General features: G+C 51.4%; 1 long non-coding RNA gene across 5 annotated transcripts in view; it reads left to right on the forward strand.

Annotated features, from left to right (window-relative positions):
- Window positions 1–3678: 3678 nt before the first annotated feature.
- The window catches only part of LOC121872132, a 30755-nt gene continuing 8828 nt past the window's right edge, over window positions 3679–25605 (forward strand). The window contains exons 1-2 of one of the 5 annotated variants that reach the window (XR_006090039.1): window positions 3679–3699; window positions 20386–20658. This is a non-coding gene — a long non-coding RNA (uncharacterized LOC121872132). Of the gene's footprint in view, window positions 3705–4057; window positions 4096–4516; window positions 4568–20385; window positions 20659–25605 lie in introns of those variants that run through there. The other 4 variants (XR_006090035.1, XR_006090037.1, XR_006090036.1 and 1 more) reach the window with 4 other exon arrangements.

Here is a 25605-nt window from a genome sequence, read left to right on the forward strand (position 1 = left end):
AGGTGAGAGAGAGAAGAAGAAGAAGAAAAGAAGAAGAAGAGAGAGAAAATACCATCAGACAGACACAAGCAGCAAGACAGATTGATTAGAAACGTAGACTAATAAAAGTGTTGAACAGCAGACACGTGGTGTAGTAACTCCTCACAGGTGGTGTTATGAGGGGCATCACGTGGTGTAGTAACTCCCTCACAGATGGTGTTATGAGGGCATCACGTGGTGTAGTAACTCCCTCACAGATGGTGTTATGAGGGGCATCACGTGGTGTAGTAACTCCCTCACAGATGGTGTTATAGGGGCATCACGTGGTGTAGTAATCTCCTCACAGATGGTGTTATGAGGGGCATCACGGTGTAGTAACTCCTCACAGATGGTGTATGAGGGGCATCACGTGGTGTAGTAACTCCTCACAGATGGTGTTATGAGGGCATCACGTGGTGTAGTAACTCCCCACAGATGGTGTTATGAGGGCATCACGTGGTGTAGTAACTCCTCACAGATGGTGTTATGAGGGGCATCACGGTGTAGTAACCCTCACAGATAGAGGGGCATCACGTGGTGTAGTAACCCCCACAGATGGTGTTATGAGGGCATCACGTGGTGTAACCTCACAGATGGTGTTATGAGGCACGTGGTGTAACCCTCACAGATGGTGTTATGAGGGGCATCACGTGGTGTAGTAACTCCCCACAGATGGTGTTATGAGGGCATCACGTGGTGTAGTAACTCCTCACAGATGGTGTTATGAGGGCATCATGGTAGTAATCCCTCACAGATGTAAGGGGCATCACGTGGTGTAGTCCCCTCACAGATGGTGTTATGAGGGCATCACGTGGTGTAGTAACTCCCTCACATGGTGTTATGAGGCATCACGTGGTGTAGTAACTCCTCACAGATGGTGTTATGAGGGGCATCACGTGGTAGTAACTCCCTACAGATGGTGTTATGAGGGGCATCACGTGGTGTAGTAACTCCTCACAGATGGTGTTATGAGGGGCATCACGTGGTGTAGTAACTCCTCACAGATGGTGTTATGAGGGGCATCACGTGGTGTAGTAACTCCCTCACAGATGGTGTTATGAGGCATCACGTGGTGTAGTAACTCCTCACAGATGGTGTTAAGGAGGGGCATCACGTGGTGTAGTAACTCTCACAGATGGTGTTATGAGGGCATCACGTGGTGTAGTAACTCCCTCACAGATGGTGTTATGAGGGCATCACGTGTAGTAACTCCTCACAGATGGTGTTATGAGGGCATCACATGGTGTAGTAACTCCCTCACAGATGGTGTTATGAGGGCATCACGTGGTGTAGTAACTCCCTCACAGATGGTGTTATGAGGGCATCACGGTAGTAACTCTCACAGATGGTGTTATGAGGGGCATCACGTGGTGTAGTAACTCCTCACAGATGGTGTTATGAGGGGCATCACATGGTGTAGTAACTCCTCACAGATGGTGTTATGAGGCATCACGTGGTGTAGTAACTCCCTCACAGATGGTGTTATGAGGGGCATCACGTGGTGTAATCCCTCACAGATGGTGTTATGAGGGGCATCACGTGGTGTAGTAACTCCTCACAGATGGTGTTATGAGGGGCATCACGTGGTGTAGTAACTCCCTCACAGATGGTGTTATGAGGGGCATCACGGTGTAGTAACTCCCTCACAGATGGTGTTATGAGGGGCATCACGTGGTGTAGTAACTCCTCACAGATGGTGTTATGAGGGCATCACGTGGTGTAGTAACTCCTCACAGATGGTGTTATGAGGGCATCACGTGGTGTAGTAACTCCTTCACAGATGGTGTTATGAGGGGCATCACATGGTGTAGTAACTCCCCACAGATGGTGTTAGGAGGGCATCACGTGGTGTAGTAACTCCCTCACAGATGGTGTTATGAGGGCATCACGTGGTGTAGTAACCCTCACCAGATGGTGTTATGAGGGCATCACATGGTGTAGTAACTCCCTCACAGATGGTGTTATGAGGGGCATCACGTGGTGTAGTAACTCCCTCACAGATGGTGTTATGAGGGGCATCACGTGGTAGTAACTTCCTGCCAGATGGTGTATATGTGTGTGTGTGTGTGTGTGTGTAAACATCATTTAATGTATTGTGTGTCAGTGATCAATCATCCCTTTCTTCCCTCTGTCTTTGTCCGCCCGCCTGTTCTTTTGTCTGCCCGCCTGTCTTTGTCTGCCCGCCTGTCTTTGTCTGTCAATTTTTGGTTCTGTAACCAGAGAAAGTCCTCACAAACCAAACATAACAATAAAGTGTACGCTTAGTGAACCCCGAGTCGGATAATCATGCCTAAGTTTGAAACCCCATACTGAACCTTACACAGTGGTCAGGGGGTTCAAAGTTGGTGTGGCACTTATTGAGGGGTTCATAGACACGCTTAAACGTTCACCTTTACATACACAGGGTTCAGTAACATATGGTACCAATCTGAACCCCTGAGAGTGGATCCCTAGTAGGGTTCATCCGTATATTGGAAGTCGTGTTTTGGTGGCCGGGATTCAAGTGTCCAGTACTAGTAAACTCACTTTGGTATACCTATTGACTTGGGTGCATTAGTATACTGTTCAGTTGTTGTTTACACCGAAGTGAATGAATGTAGAGTAGAACAGCGCGGGGCAGAGCGGGGCGGGGCGGGGCGGGGCAAGGGCGGGGCGGGCGGGGGGCGGGGCGGGGCGGGGCGGGGCAAGGGCAGGAGGCAAGGCGGTGTTGTTTACCTGTGTGGGTGAGTTACGTGGCGGCGCAGATGTTGTAGGTAGTTGAGGCACACACATGTTGCTTAAAGTGTACACCTGTGCCGTCACACCTGTGCTGGCTGACCCACATCACCCCACTGCCGGTGATCTGAGCGGGTGAAGAAGGGAATAGAGGGAGTAGGGAAGTGAGGGAGAGAGCGAGAGTGAGGGAGAAAGAAAAAATGAAGGAGAGAGAGAGAGAGAGAGAGTAAAGGAGTGTGTGTGTGGATGATAGAAGTTGTTGACTGTTTTACGACGATGACTTAAGCTCTTGAATACGATGACTTATCTTCTTGAATACGATGACTTTGTCTTTAGAAAACACCAGCAAAATACCTTAAAAACCACCAATGAAGCCTCGAGATGTATGTAAACGCCATTAAAAACAATTTCGAAACCTCAGAGAATGAAAACAGAGACCTTGCGCTGCTTGTAGAAGGCCAAAGGCTTTAAAAATAGCATCAATTTATCTAGACATTTGACCACACTGTACAGCTGCTTAACTACGGTGTGGGTCGAGTCTCAGTGGATTTACGTCGCCATCTCTACGTCCTGGATTAAGTGAGGGAATTTGATGCTTAATAATGACTTAACCATTTGATTACGATGGCAACCAAATGAGTACGATGACTTGACCTCTTGAGTACTTAACTCCGTGAGTACGATGACTTAAGCTCTTGGTATACGATGATTTAATCCCATTTGTACGATGACTTAAATCCTTGAGTACAGACTTAACCTCCTTGAGTATTATAATTCAAGAACCCGAGTACAATGTAATCTTATCAGTTAGGAGACGATAATTATACTGAGACTCATCCTTAACACTGAGACTCAACCTTAATTAGATATATTTACTAATACTGTGTTTTTATCGTTACAGGTGAGTGTTGTGACGTAGTGGTGACGCCTGGCAGGAGTTGGAGTTGAAGCATAGTAACAGGTCAGGTCAGGTCAGGTCAGGTTACAGATGTTAGTAATGTTATTTTTCTAAGATACAATTGTGGAAAATATATTTGATATTTACTGTTCTTATGTTGAGGAGAGAGGTGGGGGTGGGGGTGATGACTGTCTGACTAAAACAACTTATCCAGTCATCACGAACGACTGTCTTCTTGGAATGGTTGGTGACTGGCGCACACACACACCCATACTGTACCAAGTGTTATGTTACATGTATATCTGTTTCCTCTACTCCGTAGCGACCTCCAGCACTCTACGTACATATACACACGCACACGTCAGCACACATACACTCCCACAGACTACCGTCCACACACAGACCTACATTCACTCAGTCGTATCTCTGAGCTAGTGTAGGTACTTGTGTGCCTCTCGTGGACGGTATGTGTGTGTGTTATTATAGTAGTGTTGTGTGTGTATAATATTAATATGTATGTATATATACGGTATTTAAACTACTTATATTGGCGTACTGGTGTTTAAGTAGGTTTGTGGATACAGTCCTCAAATCCGATGTAGAAATGCGTTATGACATCTGATTTTGCAAGTGTATCGGATTTATGGAAAGTGCAAAAAAAAGTATCGCGAGAAGTGAAGTTGTACCTCGTTGCAGTGCTATTTAAGTGACTAGTGTTTTATAAGTGTTTTGTGTCGTGAATAGTAATGTCCGATATCTTCACTTACAAACAAGTCTTCATTACAGTGCTACTTATAAATCTTCTTAACGCTCTGTTAAGTAAAATAACACGATTATAAGTTTAGCATCTACTTATAAAGGTAGACTGTGGCGTGTAGTGGTATGAAGTGCTCGCTGGATACAGACCTTCGTAAACTGGAGGTGAGGAAAGTATTGGTATGTCCACTTATCCACTCACTCGTACAGTCACTCACTTTACTGGTTACTCACTCATACAGTCACTCACTTAACTGGTTACTCACCCATACAGTCATTCACTTAACTGGTTACTCACTGGTACATCCACTCACTTAACTGGTATAAAGTAAGTGAATCCCTGAGTACGATGACTTAACCTCTGAGTACGATGACTTAACCTCTAGTCATGACATCCTGAGTATGATGACTTAATCCCCTGAGTACGATGACTTAATCCCCTGAGTACGATGACTTAATCCCCTGAGTACGATGACTTAATCCCCTGAGGACGATGACTTAATCCCCTGAGTATGATGACTTAATCCCCTGAGTATGATGACTTAATCCCTAGTACGATGACTTAACAGTTGATTACAGTGGTGTTATATTCATAGGGTTAAGTGGAATTACTTACAAAGGTAATTAATTAAAAGGTAATTATATAAAATGTAATTAATTAAAAGGTAATTATTTCAAGCTTAATTATCCCCCAAAAGGTAATTACTATAAGTGTGATTTACCTTAAAAGGGAATACTTAGATAGACGAATTAAGGAATAAGAAAGACCTAAAAGATAAATCAGAATTGAAATGGATGGAAGGAGGGGAGATGGGTAGAGATAACGATAATTGAAAGGGACAAAAAAAACAGGGGTGATAAAGGTAGGAATAGGGGAAAAATAACCAATAATTAAGCTCGTGTGATGGTATGAAATGAGGAACAAAATAGACGAAGATATGGAGTAGAATAAAGACGATAACGGAGGAGGGAATAACACGTAGTGGGTGATAAATATGGGAGTGGGAGAATAGCAATAATACAAATAAACTGTGGAAGGAACGTAGAAGGAACGATGTTGATGGATAGTGATAAATGAGGAGAGACAGACAGACAGAAGACATACAGACAAACACAGACAGAGGCTGGCAGACAGACAGACTGATTTAGAGTGGTCACTGTTATTGGGGTGACCCATATACTAAGGAGGGTGACCGTGTGGAGGGAGGGAGGGAGGGTAGGTGTGTGGAGGGAGGGTAAGTGTGGAGGGGAGGGAGGGAGGGGTAGGGTGTGTGGAGGGGAGGGGGAGGGAGGGTGTGTGGAGGGCGGGAGGGTGGGGTGTGGAGGGGGAGGGAGGGAGGGGTTGGGGTGTGAAGGGAGGAGGGGAGGGTGGGGGTGTGAAGGGAGGGAGGGAGGGAGAGTGGGGTGTGGGGGAGGGGGTGGGGGTGGGAGGAGGGAGGAGGGTTGGGGTGTGAGAAGGGGAGGGAGGGAGGGTAGGGAGGTGTGAAGGAGGGAGGGTGGGTGTGTGGAGGGAGGAGGAGGGAGGGTAGGTGTGTGGAAGGAGGGAGGGAGGGAGGGTAGGTGTGTGTGGAGGGAGGGAGGGAGGTAGGGGTGTGGAGGGGAGGGAGGGAGGGAGGGTGGGGTGTGGAGGGAGGGAGGGAGGGTGGGAGAGGGAGGAGTTGGGTGTGTGGAGGGGAGGAGGGAGGGTGGGTGGTGTGTGGAGGGGAGGGAGGAGGGTGTGTGGAGAGGGAGGGTGGGTGTGTGTGTGGAGGGAGGAGGGAGGGTGGGTGTGTGGAGAGAGGGAGGAAGGGAGGAGGGTGGGGGTGTGTGGAGGGAGGGAGGGAGGAGGGTAGTGTGGAGGAGAGAGGAGGAGGGAGGGGGTGTGGAGGGAGGGAGGGAGGGTAGGGTGTGTGGAGGGGAGGAGGGAGGGTAGGGGTGTGGAGAGAGAGGGAGGGAGGGTAGGTGTGTGGAGGGAGGGGAGGGAGGGTAGGGGTGTGGAGGGGAGGGGAGAGGAGGGGTGTGTGCTGGTGTGGGTAACCAACGATAGGTGTGTGCACGCGACAACTTGATGTGTGTACACGACGTGACGACCACAGTTCCCGCATGCCATCTGTTTAGTCGCATATACAGTTATTCTTCCCTCGCTCTCCTCCCTCATCTCCCCGCTCTTCGCTCTCCTCCCCTTCCTCCTCTTCCTCCTACTCCCCTCCTCCTCTCCCCTTCCCGCTCATCTTCTCCCTCCCCCTCCCTTCTATCTCTCCTCCTCCTCTACTTCCCCTCCTTCTCTACCTCCTCCCTCTCTCCCCTCCCCTCCTCTCCCCCTCTCCTCCCTCTACCTCCCTCTACCTCCCTCTCTACCTCCTCCTCCCCTCCTCCTCCTCCTCTACCTCCTCCTCCTCCTCCCCACCTCCTCCTCCCCCTCTACCTCCTCCTCCTCCTCCCACCTCCCCTCCTCTACCTCCCCTCTCCTTACCTCTCCTCCTCTACCTCCTCCTCCCCTCCTCCTCCTCCTCCCTCCTCCTCCTCCCTCCTCCCTTCTTCTCCTCTCCCTCTACCTCCCCCTCCCTCCCACCCCCTCCTCTCCCTCCCTCTACCTCCCCTCCTCCCTACCTCTCCTCCCTCCTCCTTCCCCCTCTCCCTCCTACCTCCCCTCCTCTACCCCCCTCCTCCTCCTCTCTACCTCCCCTCCCCTCCCTCCTCCCACCCCCTCCCTCCTCCTCCCTCCCTCCCCTCCCCTCTCCTCCCCCTCTCCTCCTCTCCCTCTCCCTCCTCCTCCTCTACCCCCTCCCTCCTCCTCCTCCTCCTCCTCCTCCCTCCCTCTACCCTCCCCTCCCTCCTCCCTCCCCCCTCCCCTCCTCCTCCTCCCCTCTACCTCCTCTCTCTACCTCCCCTCCTCCTCCTCCTCCTCCCTCACCTCCTCTCCTCCTCTACCTCCCCTCCTCCTCCTCCTCTACCTCCCTCCTCCTCCTCCTCCTCTACCTCCCCTCCTCCTCCTCCTCCTCCTCCCTCCTACCTCCCTCCTCTCCTCTACCTCCTCCTCCCTCCTCCCACCTCCCCTCCTCTACCTCCCCTCCTCCCTCTACCTCCCTCTCCTCTCCCTCCTCCCTCCTCCTCCCTCCCCTCTCTCCTCCTCCCCTCCTCCTCCTCTCCTCTCCCCTCCCCTCCTTCTCCTCCCCTCCCCTCCCTCCCCCTCCCTCTTCACCCCCTCCTCTCCTCCCTCCTCCTCCCTCTACCTCCCCTCTCCTCCCCTACCTCCCTCCCTCCCTCCCTCCCTCTACCCCCTCCCTCCTCCTCTCTCCCCTACCCCCTCCCCTCCCCTCCCTCTACCTCCCTCCTCTACCTCCCCTCCTCCTCCCCCCTCCCTCCCTCCCTCCTCCTCCCTCCCCTCCTCCCTCCCTCCCTCCCCTACCCCTCCTCTCCCCTCCTCCCTCCCCTCCCCTCTCTCTCTACCTCCCTCCCTCCCTCCTCCTCCCCCCCCTCCCTCCTCCCCTCCCTCCCTCCCTCCTCCCTCCTCTACCTCCCCTCCTCCCTCCCTCCCCTCCTCCTCCCCTCCACCCCCTCCCTTCCTCCCCTTCTCTACCTCCTCCTCTACCTCCCCTCCTCCTCCTCCTCCTCCTCCACCCCTCCTCCTCCTCCTCCTCCTACCTCCCCTCCTCCTCCTCCTCCTCCACCTCCCCTCCTCCTCCCCTCCTCCTCCCTCCCTCCTCCTCTCCCGCTAGTCAATTGTTTCTTATTGTTGCTGTGTGTGTGTGTGTGTGTGTGTGTGTGTGTGTGTGTGTGTGTGTGTGTGTGTGTGTGTGTGTGTGTGTGTGTGTGTGTGTGTGTGTGTGTGCAGCATTGGGCAAACCAGAAGTCGTTGTTGTCACCTTTACCAACAGATAACAAGTGATAAGCGCTCCATCACAAACACCATAACCTCGATGAAGCCAAATTGACTGATGAACCTCCACCATTAATCAACGATGAAATCCATGGCCCACTTCAGGCACTTACGCCTATTAAGAGGATCGACGAAGACAAACATGAACTGTGCAAAGCTTCCCTGTTGGGCGCTGTAAATGATTTTGCGTTACGCCTTGCACAGGATGCAAAGGGTGCCCAATAAACTAGCTCATTCGCAGGGCAAATTATAAATTATATCTACGCCACTAACCTGTTCCATTAACCTACAGAATAACATTCCACCATTGAACTACGTCACTACCTTGTTCCATTAACAGCAAACCTAACCTGCTCCAATAAATTGCCCATAAACATGCTCCGCTTATGCCACTAATCCGCGTCATTACTCTTCGCTATTAACATGCCCATCAAACCACGTCATTAACCACTCCATTAACTTGTTTTAACACGTCATTATTCTCTGCCAATAACCTGCCCGAGAGAGAGAGAGAGAACTAGCACTGACAGGTGGGTGGGAAAGGTTAGGAAGGGTGGAGGATGAGGAAAAGGACAGAGCAGGAGATGAGGATGAAGAACAGGGTGGAGACGAAAGATTGGGACAGGGCGGAGGATGAGAAGAAAGTTAAGGACAGGATGGAGGATGTAACGGAATTAGGTCCATTAGATTCACCGTTTACATGATCATAATGGTGTGGCTTCATGTTGTCTGGATGACCACACCAAGACCTCAGACAATCAGAAGGTGACCTAATAGAATATCTTTAACACTGGGTAGTCCTCCTGCGACAGCCCTAAGGAAAGACTAAGGGCTTTAATCTATCCGTACATTGATGGATTAGCTGTTGATAGCAGGTGAAGTACAGAGATAGTTAAGCTGTTATTAAGGTGAGAAGTACAGAGAATGAATAGCTGTTATATGTCAGTGAGGTACAGGGGATAATTAGCTGTTGTATGGCAGGTGAGGTACAGGGATTGATTAGCTGTTGTATGGCAGGTGGTACAGGGATAGTCAGCTGATGTGTGGCAGGGAGTACAGGGGATGATTAGCTGTTGTGTGGCAGGTGGTGCAGGATAGTTAGCTGTTGTATAGCGTTAATTACAGGATAGTTAGCTGTTGTATGGCAGGTGAGGTACAGGGGATAATTAGCTGTTGTATGGCAGGTGGGGTACAGGATAGTTAGCTGTTGTGGCAGGTGGGGTGCAGGGATGAATTAGCTGTAGCATGGCAGGTGAGAATTACAGGGGATAGTAGCTGTTATGTGGCAGGTGAGGGTACAGGATAATTAGCTGTTGTATGGCAGGTGGTACAGGATGATTGGCATTGTATGCGGGTGAATTACGGGATAGTTAGCTGTTGTATGGCAGGTGAGTACAGGATAATTATGACATGTGGCAGGTGGTACAGGATAATTAACTGTTGTATGGCAGGTAAGGTACAGGGGATAATTAGCTGTTGTATGGGTGGAGTACAGGGGATAGTTGGCTTTGTATGGCAGGTGAGGTACAGGGGATAGTTAGCTGTTGTATGGCAGGTGAGTACAGGGATAGTTAGCTGTTGTGTGGCAGGTGAGGTACAGGGGATAATTAGCTGTTGTATGGCTGGTGAAGAATACAGGGATGAATTGCTGTTGTATGGCAGGTGAGGTACAGGGGATAGTTAGCTGTTGTATGGCGGGTGAGGTACAGGGGATAGTTAGCTGTTATATGGCAGGTGAGGTGCAGAGGGATAGTTAGCTGTTCTGTGGCAGGTGGTGCAGGGGATAGTTAGCTTTGTTGACAGGTGAGGTACAGGGGATAGTTAGCTGTTGTGTGTGGGTGAGTACAGGGATAGTTAGCTGTTGTGTGTGGGTGAAGGTACAGGGGATAATTAGCTGTTGTGTGTGGGTGAGGTACAGGGATAGTTAGCTGTTGTATGGCAGGTGAGTCCAGGGGATAGTTAGCTGTTGTATGGCAGGTGAGGTGCAGGGATGATTAGCTGTTGTATGGGTGAGGTACAGGGATGAATTAGCTGTTGTGCTTGGGTGAGGTACAGGGATAGTTAGCTGTTGTGTGGCAGGTGGGGTGAGGGATAGTTAACTGTTGTGTGGCAGGTGGTGGGGGATAGTTAGCTGTTGTATGGCAGGTGAGGTGCAGGGGATAGTTAGCTGTTGTATGGCAGGTGAGGTACAGAGATGGTTAGCTGTTGTGGCAGGTGAGGTACAGGATAGATGGCTGTTGTGCTTGGCAGGTGGTACAGAGATGAATTAGCTGTTGTATGCAGGTAGTACAAGAATGGTTAGCTGTTGTATGCAGGTGAGGTGCAGAGATGATTAGCTGACATGTGGCAGGCAGGGTGAGAATGAATGGCTGTTGCATGCGGGTGAGGTACAGGGAATAGTTAGCTGGTAGCCATGGGGTACAAGGACAGTTAGCTGTTGTGTGGCAGGTGAGGTACAGGATAGTTAGCTGATGTACATGTGGTGAGTGCAAGGATAGTTAGCTGTTGTATGGCGGGTATGGGGTACAGGGGATAGATTGGCTGTTGTATGCAGGTGAATTACAGGATAGATAGTTTTGAATGGTAGGTGAGAACATTGAACAGAGTGGGGTGAGTATTCCACCTTGGGGTGCCGTGTTGTATATCTTTGACTTCTTTTGCTTAACCCTAGCTGTGCAGCAGCCTTTTCTGTTGTGTTGATGATGTAGCCACTGGAGTCATGTAACAACTAGTCCGTAATATCAGTACTAAAAATTAAATGCAGTTGGAAATGTGGTGATGCATACACACCGCAAATAAGGCCTCTTATGTTGAGGGACACGTGTTCTCTGATTCTGTATAAATTTGCAACCTTCTCTAGCTGGTTAGTGAAATAGAACAGCATCAAGTTGTCCCAGTACTTATCAGTACCTTAGTACTGTTGGTCCTGCAATGCGTCTACATACACACCTAGTTATGTAACGTTGTAAGCAACTCCCGTCCTCACAAGGGCATTGGCAGCAGCGTCTAAGCCCTCGCTCAGTATATGGAGCATCACACTCATCGTGCTGTTTCCCCAGCATACAATGATTGTTCTCTCTACAAATTTCACAAGTTCTCCAGTCCTAGTTGTTATATAGATACCAGACTGAGTCACTTTGTTGTTATTATCGCTTTATAACAGGTCTGGATGAGAGACGTCCCTACGTCTTACCTCTGACTGTGTTTGTCTTCCCAGTCTTTGTTAAGAAAATGTGTTGATTCACACTGTTGACATATTTTCTATAACGAAGTGGGCAGGAAGGCCAAAGAAAGTAGAAAGATATTGGTCACGTCTGTCAACCATCCAAAAATGTACCAACCGGACACCTGTCACTCACACAATCCCTCACTAACCCTCGCACCACCCCCCCCCCCCCCCCCCCACACCCCCCCCTGTCCCCTCCACACACTCCCTCCTCCACCCTCTGTCCCCCCTCACTCCACCCTCTGTCCCCTCACACACTCCCTCACTCCACCCTCTGTCCCCTCACACTCCCTCACTCCACCCTCTGTCCCCTCACACCTCCTCCTCCACCCCTCCTGTCCCTCCACACTCCCTCCTCCCACCCTCTGTCCCCTCCCTCCTCCACCTCTGTCCCTCACCTCCCTCCTCCACCCTCTGTCCCTCACACACTCCCCTCCCTCCACCCTCTGTCCCCTCCCCCTCCTCCCACCCTCTGTCCCCCTCCCCCACACTCCCTCCTCCACCCCTCTGTCCCCTCCCACACACTCCCTCCTCCCTCCCCCACACACTCCCTCCTCCCACCTCTGTCCCCTCCCCCTCCCTCTCCACCTGTCCCCTCCCCTCCCCTCCTCCACCCCTCTGTCCCCTCACACACACTCCCTCCCACCTCTGTCCCCTCACACTCCCTCTCCCCTCTGTCCCCTCCCCACACACTCTCCCTCCTCCCACCCTCTGTCCCCCACACACTCCCCTCCACCCTCTGTCCCCTCCCACACCTCCCTCCCTCCCACCCTCTGTCCCCTCCCCACACTCCCTAACTCCCCTCTGTCCCCTCACACACTCCTCACTCCACCCTCTGTCCCCTCCCCACCTCCCTCCTCCACCCTCCTCCCTCACTCCACCTCTGTCCCCTCCCTCCTCCACCCTCCTGTCCCTCCCCCTCCTCCTCCACCCCTCTGTCCCCTCCCACACACTCCCTCCTCCACCCCTCTGTCCCCTCTTCCTCCCACCCTCTGTCCCCTCACACACTCCCCTCCCTCCACCCCTCCCTGTCCCCTCCCCCACTCCCTCACTCCACCCCTCTGTCCCCTCCACACTCCCTCCCACCCTCTGTCCCCTCCCCCTCCCTCCTCCCACCCCTCTGTCCCCTCCCCCTCCCCTCCCCACCCCTCCTGTCCCCTCACACACTCCCTCCCTCCACCCCTCCCCTGTCCCCTCCCCACACACTCCCTCCTCCCCCACCCCTCTGTCCCCTCACACTCACTCCCCTCCCTCCCCCCTCCTGTCCCCCTCCCCCTCCCACCCCTCCTGTCCCCTCCCTCCCTCCCTCCACCCTCTGTCCCCTCCCCACACACTCCCTCCTCCCCACCCTCTGTCCCTCACACACCTCACTCCACCCCCTCTGTCCCCACACACACCTCACCCACCCTCCTGCCTCCCTCACACACCCCCTCACTCCACCCCTCTGTCCCTCACACCCCTCACCCACCCTCCCTGTCCCCACACACCCCCTCACCCACCCTCTGTCCCCCCCCCACACCCCCCACTCCACCCTCCTGTCCCCACACACTCCCCACCCACCCCTCTGTCCCCACACACCCCCTCACCCAACCCTGTCCCCCTCACACCCCCTCACCCACCCTCCTGTCCCCACACTCCCTCACTCCACCCCTCTGTCCCTCTCACACTCCTCACTCCACCCTCTGTCCCTCACACACTCTCACTCCACCCTCTGTCCCTCACACACTCTCACTCCACCCCTCTGTCCCTCACACACTCCTCACTCCAACCCTCTGTCCCTCACAGACCCCCACTCCACCCTCTGTCCCCCACACTCCCCTAACCCACCCTCTGTCCCTCACACCCTCACTCCACCCCCTGTCCCCACACACCCCCACCCACCCCTGTCCCCCCTCACACACTCCCCACCCACCCCCTGTCCCCCCACACACCCCTCACCCACCCCTCTGTCCCCTCACACACTCCCCTCACTCCACCCCCTGTCCCCACACCTCACTCCACCTCTGTCCCTCACACTCCTCACCCAATCTCTGTTCCCCACTCCCCTCACTCCACCCTCTGTCCTCCCACCCTCACCCACCCTGTCCCTCACACACTCCCTCACTCCACCCTCTGTCCCCCCACACACCCCCTCCCCCCCTCCATCCCCTCACACACCCCTCACTCACCCCTGTCCCCTCACACACCCCCCTCACCACACCCATCTGTCCCCTCACACACTCCCCTCACTCCACCCCTCTGTCCCCACACAACCCCCACCCCTCCCTGTCCCATCACACACACTCCTCACTCCCCCACACACCCCCCCTCACCCACCCCTCTGTCCCTCACACACTCCCACCCACCCTCTGTCCCCTCACACACTCCCTCACTCCACCCTCTGTCCCCTCACACACTCTCTCTGCCCCCCGCTCCTTACCACATTTCCTGTTCTTTCCACTACTCTGCATTGTTCTGAATAACAAGTTCTACCTCTCTCTCTCTCTCTCTCTCTCTCTCATGGTGACTGTCACCAAGCAGGAAATAACAGGCATTATAATATATTCTGCGTCCTCTGTGTTTTCGTCCTTGTGTGGGTGGGTGTGCGTGTATCTCTGTTATGCCCCTTTCACACTATGCGGGTTTCTCGTCGCATCTAGATGCGGTGCGGTGCCTGACGTACGTAGCATTCGACTGATAGTTCTTATGTACCTCTTCACACTATGCGGTTACGGCGGTTCGCCGGTTCGACGCTGGATTGCATGTGCGGTGTCCCACGGGACTTGTCCGGTACCGCGCCCTCTCGCTGCAAACTGTAGACAAGAATCCAAAGTTAGGTCGGTGTACGCGGCAGTCAGACGAATGTGTGGCAGAAAACCGTGGTCTCTCCGGTGCGGCGAAGAACCGCTTAGTGTGAAAGAGGCTTTAGTGTTGATGGCGAAGCTGACTTACGTGGTAGATCGGCTGGGTGTTTAATGAAATATTTTGCTTCCAGTTGTGCCCAAGTTCAACCTGCCAACACTTACTTCACCAACCAATACATATCCACACTTACCCAAACTTGCCCACATTTGTAATCGAGACACATTTGTACGTACCCGTTGTCAACCCACACCCACGCTATTAGCCATGTGGACATCTATGGGTCAGTTCCACACAGCCCACAACACCCACACACGCTCACAACACCCACACACGCTCACAACACCCACACACGCTCATGCCCACAACACCCACATACGCCCACACACGCCCACAACACCCCCCACACGCCCACAACACCCACGCACGCTCACGCCCACAACACCCTTCACACGCCCACAACATCCACACGCCCACAACATCCCCCACACGCCCACAACATCCCCACACGCCCACAACACCCACACGCCCACAACACCCACACACACGCTCACGCCCACAATGCCCACACACGCCCACAACACCCACACGCCCACAACACCCCCGCCCACAACACACCACACGCTCACGCCCACACACACGCTCCGCCCACATGCCCACACACGCCCACAACACCATCACACACACCCACATCGCTCACGCCCACAACACACGCTCACGCCCACACAACCCACGCTCACGCCCACAACACCCACACGCTCACGCCCACAGCACCCACACACGCTCACGCCCACAGCGCCCACACGCTCACGCCCACAACACCCACACACGCCCACAACACCCACACACACGCCCACACACGCCCACACACACCCACACGCCCCACACACCCACACCACACACACGCCCAACACCCACACACGTCCACACACCCACACGCCCACAACACCCACACGCCCACAACACCCACACACGCCCACAACACCCACACACGCCCACAACACCCACACGCCCACAACACCCACGCATTGCCCACAAAACCCACGCTCACACAACACACACTCACGCCCACAACACCCACACACGCTCACGCCCACAACACCCACACACGCTCACGCCCAACACCCACACGCTCAACACCCATACACACTCACGCCCACAACACCCACACTCACGCCCACAACACCCACACACACTCACGCCCACAACACCCACCACACTCACGCCCACAACCGCTCACCCACACCCACACGCTCACTCCCCACACACCCACACACGCTCCTCCCAACACCCACACACACACGCCCACAACACCCCACACGCTCACTCCACAACACCCATACACACCACGCCCACAACACCTGCACACGCTCACTCCTACAACACCCACACACGCTCACTCCCACACCCACACACACTCACGCCCACAACATCCACACAAGCTCACGCCCACAACGACCACACGCTCGCCATCACACCCACACACACACGCCCACAACACCCACACGCTCACTCCCACAACACCCACACACACTCACGCCCACAACACCCACACACGCTCACGTCCAAATGGTGCTGTGTCTGGCGCTGAACAGTGTGACTTAAGAGCAGTTCTCAGTAAAGGTCCATGCAGAGGCCGTCTTTACTGTGACCTTTATCACCAACGACACCCAAACACGCCCGCACACCCAAACACGCCCGCACACCCAAACACGCCCGCACAAGTCTACACACACGCCCGCACAAGTCACACACACGCCCGCACAGGTCTACACACGCCCGCACAGGTCTACACACGCCCGCACAGCACAGCACACGCCCACACACGCCCGCACACGCCCGCACAGGTCTACACGCCCGCACAGGACACGCCCGCCCGCACGCCCACACAGGTCTACGCCCGCACAGGTCTACACACGCCCGCACGCCCGCACAGGTCTACACACGCCCGCACAGGTCTACACACGCCCGCACAGGTCACACACGCCGCCACACGCCCGCACAGGGCCCACACGCCCGCACAGGTCTACACACGCCCGCACAGGTCTACACGCCCGCACAGGTCTACACGCCCGCACAGGTCTACACACGCCCGCACAGGTCTACACACGCCCGCACAGGTCTACACACGCCGCTGCCCGCACCCACAGCCCGCACAGGTCTAACACACGCCCGCACAGGTCTACACACGCCCGCACAGGTCTACACACGCCCGCACACGTCCCCACACGTCTCACACACACATCTTACCAGCTGTGTTCACGCGTCTCTGTTACATGTAATAACTTTGGTGGGTATTGTTGACTTACCTGTGGGAGGGAGTGGGAAGGGAGGAGGATGGGGAGAGGTAGTGGGAGATAGGAAGGGTTGAGAGAGGAAGGGAAGGGTGAGATAAAGAGAGGGGTAGGAGAATAGAGGTGAGGGAGACGGGACCCACCTTAGTGAGGGAGACGGGACCCACCTTAGTGAGGGAGACGGGACCCACCTTAGTGAGGGAGACGGGACCCACCTTAGTGAGGGAGACGGGACCCACTTAAGTGAGGGAGCGCCTAATTGAGAGAGGGGGTGGCACTGGATGGTACTATGTGAAGGATAGTGCCAAGTGAGGTGAGGAATACCTACGTGAGGGGAGTAGAGAGAGTAATATGGATGGCACTGACTGGCACTATGTAAATGTGGAGGAAGAAGTCCATCAAGTGCCAACATCAGGTGATCTTGGCACTGTTTGACATCTCCCTCACTCTCTCTTTCTCAGTGTAAGGTCAAGGATGGTCAGAACAGGGTAATGAGGTCAGCTTAGGTTAGTCAGGAGGAAACTAGGTCACACCGGCACTATTCCTGGCATCATGTCCTCAGGTGCCAGCTGGTGTGAGGTATTATTATTATTATTATTATTATTATTATTATTATTATTATTATTATTATTATTATTATTTTTATTATTATAGTTGTTGTTGTTGTTCCTATTGTTGTTATTATTATTATTACATACTATTATAACTTGAAGGCGTGGAGAGAAGGAAGGAATAAGGATGGAAAGTAGGAAGGAAGGAAGAGGGAGGGAAGGGTTCAGTAACAGGGTAAAACAAGTAGTGATCACGGCATACAGTAATTACCATTAATGAAGTAATTATGTGGTTCATCTGTTGCTGTAATTAATGACTTGAGTTGTATTTGTCTGTTTGTTTGGTTATATCTTAAATTGTGTTCATTCTTTCTTTCTCTATTGTTTGTCTTATTATTTTCCTTCCATTTTCCACCCATCCACCCTCTGTGTAGGTGGACTCCTGGGCGGGATATTTTGACACCTCCACCTTACACCCAGATGAAGGTGGGGGTCTAAAGGCGGGGTGTCGGGGAGAGAGAGAGAGAGAGAGAGAGAGAGAGAGAGAGAGAGAGAGAGAGAGAGAGAGAGAGAGAGAGAGAGAGAGAGAGAGATTACCCTCACTCACTCATTCTCATTAAAATCAGAACCCACAAACAGATAGACTGGTAGAGGATGGAGATGGGAGAAGGAATAAGAGTAAGGAAGGGTGGAAAGAGGTAGGAGGGTGAGAGAGGAAGGGTATAAGAGAGATAGCTGGGAGGGGTGGGAGAGGAGGGGATACGACCTTCATGCAATTCCCGCCATAACATCAAATTGGCTAACTCGGGGTTGTAAAGGAGGTGAAGAACACTCTAATCCGACCCTAATCTTCTCTCACTTTAAGAGTCTTGGGTGTGAGTGGTGGTGGGGGTGAGGGAGGGTTGGGATCTGACACTTATTGCTGGTTGTGTTAAGGGCGAGGGTTGTGTGTGTGTGTGTCTGTGGGTCGCGGGGCCTTTGTTGACATCAGGTTTATCATGGCGGTAGTGTTCGTGGGGAAGAATCCGGATTTTTGCAATACTAGGTTCGCATTCCTTAAAATTACGACCGTCGAGTTTTGTTCCCGTGATTACGGTATGTAGTTAAAATTAAGGTAAGTTATAAAGATGGCGTCCAAACTGCACCGAGACTTGGGGTAAAGATGTTTTCTAATGTCCTTCAGAGGCGGAGTTCACCAACGTCGTGTATATACAGTGTGTTGAGGGGAGGTGTGTATAGAAGGTGTGGGCATCTCGGTGCTACTATAGCGTATGGCTTAAAAGATATGTAGGTTAGGTAGGTGAGACTAAAGATATCTTGTAGACCGCATCATAGTAGCACCGGCATCTCTCTCTCACATGGCGACGGGCTGGGGCGGAGAGGGCTGGGGCCGGGCGGGAGAGGGCTAGGGCCGGGCGGGAGGGCTTGAGGGCTGGGAGGTTACCAGGTGTCCTGCGACCCCCAGGGCAGTGCACGACGACCCTGGTGGACCCTTAGTGTATATTTAGTGCAAGTAGAACCCCCCATCTCTCTAACCGCTATTTTGCAACTATATGCCAGACGCTCCCTCAGCTTGACACAACCTTTCTCCCCGCTCACCTACCAGCCTTCTCTCCCACTGAAGTAGAATAATTTAATGTAGCATGGCGTTTGAGCAACTGAAGCTAAAGCGCTCCACCACCCCCATTGACTTACTATTAAAACCCTACAAGGAGTTCCCCTCGGAATTAGCTAAACCCCTCTGCTCCATCTTCAATACTTCCCTCAGCCAAGCAAGATGCTCAGCTGACTGGAAGACCTCATATGTGTCACCAGTGGCCAAGTCAACCAGCCCGCAATCCTTAAATGAGCTGCGACCCATTGCCATCACCCCAATACCCAGCTTAACCTGTGAAATTTTCGTGTTTGATTGGGCTTATGCTGATATTGCAGGCGCCATAGATCCTCAGCAATTTGGCAATATGAAAACTTCCTCCACCACTCACTGTCTTGTCAGCTTTCTCGACTACCTATACCGCCATCTGGAAAAACGAAAAATATCTGTGGCTGTCGCCTTTATTGGCTTCACCATAGGCATTCTACCTAGTCGACCATAATTTATTAATCTTCAACAAAACTTTCGACCTCAGGTTTCGGCGAAGTTTTATGTAGACTTCCTCAGTGACCGACGCAAAGCCGTACGCTTCCGAGGGGCGTCACCATCAACCATACCAAGACCATGGTTATGCACATCAACCTCTCCTCTCATCATGTCCCACTCCCACCATTACTTTGGGCCCCAACACACTTCTGGTTGTGGACTCCACCAAGCTCCTCGGTGTCACTATAGATAAAAAACTAAATTGGGAAATAAACACGTCAGTGAAGTTGTCAAATCTGTTTTCATCTCCACCTCCTCCGCCGCCTCAAGTCCCGCTCCCGAGCTCCTCAGTGCTAACTCAACATTTACGATTCCCAAAATGCCACACAACGGAAACACCTACAAAAAGTGCAGAAGAGGGCTTGCAAGATTATCCTCCCCCATACTACTACTACACATATCAAGAAGCACTCAACACACTGATCATCACCATGACCTTATTTGCAAATTTTGGGAGAAACTTCTTCACCATCCTTGAAACCAGCTCCTACTACCACCCAAGATCCCTCTTCCGCATCCAGCCCATCCGATCACGTACTAATCGCTATAAGAACAGCCCAGTCCCAACCATTGTAAAAATTATCAATAACTTGTAATCAACCAGTGTATTCACTCCCAACCAATCTTACCTTTTTGCACTGTCACTGTTGAACTGTCCTGTAGTATGACCTTCTCTCCACACAGTTATTATATATCATATTTGTATCACTTATGTTACTTGTATATTATTTGTCAGTCAAGTGACCCATTCACCAATTGTGTAACTATATTTTCAGCCTTCTAGCTGCCATATCTTTCAATAAACCGTTTGTTGTTATTATTATTATTATTATTATTATTATTATTATTATTATTATTATTATTGTTATTATTGTTATTATTATTATTATTATTATTATTATTATTATTACATCGTACACAAAGGGTTAAGTCATTGTACGCAATAAATATGTATTTTCCAGTTTTAGATTAAGTTAGGTTAAATAGGTTAGGTTCTTTTACATTCAAGATGGAATAGTAAAAATAAATTATATTATTTTACCGGTTATTTATCTATTACTTATTTATATATTTCTCTCTTCCCCAGGTGGTGACGTGTGTCAGCCCGCGCGCGCGTAGTCTATGTCGTGTTGAAACGTGTGTGTGTGTGTGTGACGCCCATAACACCCTGGGATAAAGTCACCCCTGGGATAGTAGCGACCCCAAGGTAGCCCCAGCCTGGGATAGACCCACAGTGGGGCTAAGTGCTGGGGGCTAGTGCTTGTGTCCGTGGAGCAGGGAGGGGGGTCTACCTCCCACCACCACCACCACCACCATGGCGTTCGCTGGCCTCAAGAAGCAGTTTAACAAAGCCAATCAGGTGAGTTAGTTGTTGTGTTGTTATTACTGATTGTGGGTGTCCTGGCTCTTCTTTCTTTCTTTCTTTCTTTCTTTCTTTCTTTCTTTCTTTCTTTCTTCAGTTAGAGACCATATACAAAATATACGTATACATAGCATATATACATACAGAGAAAATATTTACTTAGCATATGAATACTGCGTGCAAACCAGATACATACACATACTGTACATATACACTATATATTATATATATGTTACGGGTTTTTTTCCTGAATTGGTAATTTTGCAAAATAACTTACAAACAGACAACCTAACCTAACCTTATGGCTAGGACAGCACATACTGTAGGCCAAGGTTAAAAAACATAACGGGACCACTTAACTGTGTATCAAGCTACACGATAACATCCTAACCTGATCTCATTCAACCATAAGGTTAGGTTAGTTTAGGTTATCCGTTTGTAAGTTATTTTGCAAAATTACCAATATGCATGCTGGTCATTTTTCAAAATAACCGATTTCGCACAAAAAACGTAACATATATACAATTAGCATATGCATAGTACAGTATTATACATATAAATGGCATATACATGTATGCTGTATACAGTATACCTAGCGTGTATGGAGGGTTATCCTTACAACTGCCGAGGTGTTCCTTACAAGATGCCACCTAAAGATTTCAGTTAACAAGAGGTTCAAGATAATTGGCCGCAGAAACCTCTAAGCCCCTTCTTGGAGCCTCAAAACCTTCTTGGACGCCCCAAAACCCTCCTGGAAGCCCCCAAAGCCCTCCTGGAAGACCCCAAAACCCTCCTGGAAGCCCCCTAAGCCCTCCTGGAAGCCGCAAAAACCCTCCTGGAAGCCCCCAAAGCCCTTCTGGAAGCCCCCTGGAAGATTAGATTTCCAAGTCCCTCCTGGAAACCTCCAAGTCCCTCCTGGAAGCCTCAAGTCCCTCCTGGAAGCCTCCAAGTCCCTCCCGGAAGCCCCTGGAGAGAGCATGAGTGAGTGGAACGGTAAATTAATATCACAGTCATGAGTGAGTTTTCCGGAGAGCTTCACACCTTGTTGACGCTACCTAGGTGACGGGGGTGGGTGGTTGTTAGGTAGTGATGAGTGTTAGGGCGTGATAGTGGTGGTAGTTAGAGAGTGGTAGTGGTGATTGTTAGAGTGGTAGTGGTGATTGTTGAGTGGTAGTGGTGATTGTTACAGAGGTAGTGGTGGTAGTTATAGAGTGGTAGTGGTGATTGTTAGAGTGGTAGTGGTGATTGTTGAGTGGTAGTGGTGATTGTTAGAGTGGTAGTGGTGATTGTTGAGTGGTAGTGGTGATTGTTGAGTGGTAGTGGTGATTGTTGAGTGGTAGTGGTGGTAGTTAGAGAGTGGTAGTGGTGATTGTTAGAGTGGTAGTGGTGATTGTTGAATGGTAGTGGTGATTTTTAGAGTGGTAGTGGTGATTGTTACAGAGGTAGTGGTGGCAGTTATAGAGTGTTAGTGTTGGTTATTAGGACGTGTTAGTGGTACTAATTAAAGAGTGGTGGGAGTTAGAGGATGGGGGTGATGGTTTGGTAATTAGGAAGGTGATGGTGGTAGTTAGCAGGTGATGGTGGTAGTTAGGAAGGTGATGGTGGTAGTTAGGAAGGTGATGGTGGTAGTTAGGAACGTGATGGTGGTAGTTAGGCAGGTGATGGTGGTAGTTAGGCAGGTGATGGTGGTAGTTAGGCAGGTGATGGTGGTAGTTAGGCAGGTGATGGTGGTAGTTAGGCAGGTGATGGTGGTAGTTAGGAAGGTGATGGTGGTAGTTAGGCAGGTGATGGTGGTAGTTAGGAAGGTGATGGTGGTAGTTAGGAACGTGATGGTGGTAGATGGAATGATGGAAGAGACAAATAAAAGTGAAGATGAAGGAAGAATGATGGAAAGTGCCAATAAACTGAACACGAAGAAAGAAGGAAAACAACATAACAAAAGGAAAGCATAAAGAAAGCAATAATGAACGTGCCATTAAATTAGTATGTTGGCCACCATTGTGCAGAATGACGTGATCTACAACTTGGGAGAAAGTGTTTGGCAGTGATATAAGGACAACATTACCCAGAGAAAGTCATAATAGCTTTCTTAAAGAGAGTTATAATGTGGCGGGAACCTGCACTGTCGGAGCATGTTGTTGACGATACAGTAACTTACTAATAAAGGAAATTTATCTATTGGTTCTTATACTATGTAGCTCCTGTTTACACCCAACCATTATTACTCTTATCTGTCCAAGAAGGAATTGTTGACCTTCTTGGGGGGGCTACTGGGGGTGAGGACGGAAAGTGTATATCGGATGGAAGAGATTATAATGCAGGGTAACGCTTTGACAATACCCACTTCTTGGTTGATTTGATCGCCAATTAATCCCTTCAGAATAAGGCTTTCCGTCCTCACCCCCAGTAGCCCCCCACAGCAAGACACCTACCCCAACACACGCCTCCCCTCTCCCTTCTACTCACTAGCGAATACTTCGAATTCATACTTCAGAGTTTTGGGTTCATAACTCAGGGAGAGAGAGGATTGGCAACTCTAAGTGGAGCCAACTGTACATCCCAACACACAAAATCTCTTCAACTCTTGGATCCGCAAAATCCCAAATGCGTGGCCCTGTTGCAGTCCCACTGACTGTTACCGTGGCCAGTTTCAACAACATTAGAAAGAAGGCATGGCGGGTGTATGAAGACACCACAGTGGCTTATAACGACTGTCCACTGCCCCATCTCACCTCACTGATATTGACATGTCAGTCATTGAAGGGTTTATGGTGTTACTGTGCGACTGAAGCAGCAGTAAACGACGTGAACAGTGCCAGAGTGAGTCCCTTCAGAAAGACACGACGCCAGATTAAAAAAAAAACATTCCGCTTACCAATGCAGTTCTCCTGCAGCAATATGAAGCGTGCTTAGGGACAGTCCTCCTTATCTGCACCCGTGCTCTCAAACCCCTGTGAATGAGACGGGGAGCGTGTCAGTGGATAGTGGCCGCCCTTTTGGACACTTCTGCCTCAACGTCCGAGGCCCGCCTAGAACTGACTGCAAGTGTAAGTGTGTGTGCAGTCAGGACTTAACGTGCACTCCATTGTGTGTCAGTAATGGTGACGTGGTGAAGGGAGGATGCAGCTGGAACTGTTACTGACCTGAGGATGATTGTAGGCGTCGCTGCCCTTCCGTGTTATAAGTAAGGAGTATTTTTCGTTTTTTTATTACTTTCTACTCCGGCTGCTTCCCTGTTTTTATCATGTTTGACCTGGGTGGGTTGGGGAGGGAGGAGTGGGAGGGATGGTAGATGAGGGAGTGGGAGGGAGAGGTCTTACAAGGTCACACCGTCTTGGACATACTTAAAGGAGGAGCTTGAGTGTTAGGTCTCGTCCTTGATGTTTTATTAAGGTGATTATCTTTACTGTCCTCCTCTCTTCCCTCCTCCTTTCGTCTCCCCTCTCCCCCCTCTCTCATCCCCCTCCCTCTCTCCCCCCTCCCCTCCTCCCCTCTTCCCTACTCCTTCCTCCTCATCTCCCCTTCCCTCTCTCCCCCTCCCTCTCTCTTCTCTTCACATCTCCCTCTTCCTCTCAACCTCCATCCATCCACCCCCTCTCCTCCCTCTCTCCTTCCCCCTCTTCCTCCCTCCACCCCTCATTCTCTTCTCCCTCCTCCCATCTCTTCACTCCCCCACCCTCCCTTTCCTCCCTCCCACAGTGCTTTAAATGCCGCTCTTATAACCAGATATTCTCCTCAATTATCGATAGTCAATAGTGAGTGGCGAAGGCTACTGAAGGGGTGTAGTCTTTGTGTTCCACGGCGGCTATGACATACCCTGGGGAAGAAGGTGGTGTGTGTGTGTGTGTGTGTGTGTGTGTGTGTGTGTGTGTGTGTGTGTGTGTGTGTGTGTGTATAACGCGACACCCGGAAGCTAATTGTATCTAACAGGAAGTGACGGGCATAATCTGTTTTAACAAAAGTCTCCCTCCTCTGTCTCTCTTCTTTGTTTTTCTCAAATTTTCAATTCATTATATAAGGCTGTTATATTGTCATAATATATCAATATTTATCATATATCATCGTCATCCTTCCTAACCTTCTCATTTAAGTATTTAACGCTATTTGTGGGGGAACTGTCAGCTGCCACAAGCACAGTAAACTGATAGCAATGTCAGGGGGAGGCGAGCTGGCCGGATACATGGATGGGTGGCTGGCTGGCCATAGATGAGTGACTGGTTCGTTCCCTGACTGGCCGGATAGATGGATGCCTAACTAGTTGGCTGGATACGTGGGTGGCCGGCTGGGTGGTTAGGTTACACAGATTCCTTACAACAATAACTCCATTGAGAATTTTGTTTACGTGAAAGTGGGGGAAAAATATGGTATATCTTTTGGTGTTTTCGTGATAAAACTTGGGGGGGGGAGGAGGAAATAGAGGGGGTGAGGAGGTAGGAGGGGGGTGAGGAGGTAGTAGAGGGGGGTGAGGAGGTAGTAGAGGGGGTGAGGGAGGTAGAGGGGGGTGGGGAGGGGAGGTAGGGAGGGGGGGGTGAGGGAGGTAGAGGGGGTGAGGAGGTGGAGGGGGGTGAGGGAGGTAGGGGGGTGGAGGAGGTAGTAGGGGGTGAGGAGGTGGTAGAGGGGGTGAGGAGGTAGTAGAGGGGGGTGAGGAGGTAGTGGAGGGGGGAGGAGGTAGTAGAGGGGTGGGAGGAGGTAGTAAGGGGGGTGAGGAGGTAGTAGAGGGATGTAGGAGTAGAGGGGGAGGGGAGGTAGAGGGGAGGAGGTAGTGGAGGGGGTGAGGGAGGTAGTAGAGGGGGAGGTAGTGGGAGGGGGGAGGGAGGTAGGAGGGGGGTGGAGGGAGGTAGTAAGGGGGTGAGGAGGTAGTAGGGGAGGGGGGAGGGAGGTAGAGGGGGGGTGGGAGGGAGGGAGAGGGTGGGGAGAGGTAGAGGGGGTGGGTAGGGGGGAGGT

This window comes from Homarus americanus, unplaced genomic scaffold, assembly GCF_018991925.1.
Source record: "Homarus americanus isolate GMGI-L3 unplaced genomic scaffold, GMGI_Hamer_2.0 scaffold18069, whole genome shotgun sequence".
Taxonomy (NCBI): domain Eukaryota; kingdom Metazoa; phylum Arthropoda; class Malacostraca; order Decapoda; family Nephropidae; genus Homarus; species Homarus americanus.